Here is a 2,976-nt window from a genome sequence, read left to right as displayed (position 1 = left end):
ACAGGGAGGAAGTGAGATAAATGATGTTACCTTGAGGGGATAGTAATAATCGATATGAAAGGAAGTGTGTAATTTGTTGACTGTAAAAACTGATGCCATCAAATGTTTCTGTTTTGTCCATTCGTGAAATATAAGAGGAAAATTGGGCCAGTGCATTTTCGGTTGTACATGTTTTAGTTATATTATGTTGGGTGCAAGTACAAGTTTCTTTATTTAGAGATTATGCATATAGTTTATAGGTGTTCAGCTGACAATAGAATGTGATGGTTAAGGGACTAGGTCAGGATTTTCAGAGGTTTAGCAGTTGGTATGTGCCTATTCTAATAGCCTAATATAAGCATAGTTAGCGCTACCTTTTGAGACATCCAGAGATTATACACTTTATGAGGAAGAGAGCCAACAGATGGTAGATAAATTTTAGAAGTATAAACGAAGATGAAACCAACAAGTGTAAAGAGAAAAGGGGAATATTTGTGAGAAATAACTCTTGTTGGTGGTCCATTTTCAGGACTGAGGGGAGTCTTGGGAGTAGCAGGTTAGAATAACAAAAGGAGCTCAGTAGAGGGGAAGAACTAGTTTGACTTTAACATAGAAACTTTATAGTAAGAATATATCCATTAAGCAAATAGAGGAAGTTCATGGAAAGGGAGTGGTGAGAATGCTCCCAGTAAGGACTGGTAGGTGATCCTTGGGGCAAATTGTAAACTCCATAATTCCCAGTAAAAGGAGAACTGGGGGAGGGACTTTTTTGAGACAGGGGAATAAAAATATTTGCTGGCCAGCCATGCAGCACCTCTGCCCATGTCTACTGGGATGGGTGCCCAGTTTTGCAAAATTGAATAAAGAAAACCTCACTCTTGCTAAACAACAACAACAAAAAAAAAAAAAAAAACACAAAAAAAACCTGATGCTCTACTCTGTAAAACCTTCATTTAATAAACAATAAGTCTTTTTGCTTTTTTTTTAAAAGGTTCTTCCAATTATTTCTATCACTTCACTACAATTTTCAATGGGTTGAACAAGACAGCTGTCTGTATCCACAGGAACTTAAAGGCCAGCGATGAGTATCAACAAGGTGAATGCTTTACTGAAGTTACCATCAAAGAAAAGAACAATGGACACCTGTCAAAGAGCCATACATGGATTGCTTCCTGAGGAAGAGAAATTAATATTGGTGCATGTGCAGCGGTAGGGTGTCAGAAGAGGCACCCAGCTCCACCGTGAGATTGTCTACTTTGAGGTTGTCAGCCTACATGTTGTAAAGCAGAAATCTATGAAAATGCATCATTTCACTCACCTGTGGCAGAGACTGTTCATTACTGTCCAAAATTCATTCTCTTCTTATTACTTCCTAGGCCCATTGCCACCCAGCTAAGTTATTCTATTTACCACCATCCATTGTGGTTAGTTTTTGTAATAGGACCAAGTTCTAGAAAGTGTTAGCTGGTGCTTCTGTGACGGAAGCAGGCATATCCTACTTTCTCACTTCCTTCATCCTGTTGGTTAGAAAGGAGGTATGCTAGCTGGAAGTCTGGCCACCATCTTGGTCTATGAAAAGTAAGACCACAATCTAGGGATGATGAGAGGAGCTGGGATTTCTAAAGTCTTCATAAGAATAGTACCAACCCTGGACAGTCCACCTATAAGAAAAAATAAAGCCTTATGTATTGAACTACTACTGATATAGACTTTGTTATGTGCAACCAACATATCAGCTTTTGACACAATCTGGCATTCTTCCAAGGAAAATACTTAACTCAGAAAATGCTAATAAAGGGGAGACTATTAACAGAGAAATCTAAAAAGGTGGAAAGGAAGACGTTTTAAAAATTGAACAACTTCCTAGCATGTATCCTGAGGGCATTAGATACCAAGTATTCCTGACCTGGCATGCTGTTACAGCCCATCTCCACAGTATCTGGGTTTCTGGGTTCAAATCCCAGCTCTATCATTTGCTGCTTGGTGACCCTGGGTAAACGTTCACTCCTCTGAGTTTCTGTTCTCTCTGCTATAAAATGAAACATGGCAGCTATGAGAATTAGAGGCTGTTTACAAAAAGGGCTTTGGAGTGCTTGGCACATAATTGACACTTAATAAATTGTGGCTTTGATTACTCAGGCCAAGTTATTAGCATCCAATCATTGTGCTATTCTTCCAAGTATGCATGGGCACAGTGAATAGATAACCATATGTACCCTAGAACCAAACTGCCTTAACCTCTCTAGCCTTCTGTCTCCCTGAGTAAGTAAATAATAGTAAAATCCTTGTTGAGATATAAAATAAGGTAATATATGTACAAGTACATTTAAGTTATTTAGAATGGTGCTTGACATTGTATAGTAAAAAAGTAGTGCTATTAGTTATAGTTCTGGGCCCAGCTTTTCTGTGCCTGAAGCTTTGGAATGACAAGAAGCAGCTGAACAACCAGGTGTTGTTGCGGTTCGTATGATGGTTGATGTAATGTGTCATCTTGTCTTGGCTATAATATTCATTTGTTTGGCAGACCTAAGATTGGTTGCTGTTCCATAATATAATGTAATATAATTACTTTAAATCACTTTTCATGATGTTATCAGATATAATCAATTAATGGAAAGGGGATTTTCTTTGGGGTTGTGATCTGCCTCTACAATATAAATGGACCCTACACTCTTCTTGTCACCTGACCTTTGGAGGTACCCAGACTGACAAACGAACTGCACATTTTGGATTTCAAATTTCACAATTGCATGAGCCATTTCCTTGAAGCAAATCAATCTCTCTTTTTCTTTCTTCTGTATGTGTGTATATATGTATATGCATCCATGTGTGTGGTATGTATATATATGTGTGTGTGTATATACATTTATTTATGTGTATATAAGGAGTCCTGGTGTGACAATGTAGGATAAATACTGAACCACAAAGTTGGTTGAACCACAAGGTCGGAAGTTCAAACTCACCAGCTGCTCCTTCCTATACAGGGTCTCCATGAGT

Source organism: Chrysochloris asiatica, unplaced genomic scaffold, assembly GCF_000296735.1.
Source record: "Chrysochloris asiatica unplaced genomic scaffold, ChrAsi1.0 scaffold05755, whole genome shotgun sequence".
NCBI classification, from domain to species: domain Eukaryota; kingdom Metazoa; phylum Chordata; class Mammalia; order Afrosoricida; family Chrysochloridae; genus Chrysochloris; species Chrysochloris asiatica.
The sequence above is the reverse complement of the archived record's forward strand: the minus strand, read 5'-3'. Positions refer to the sequence as shown.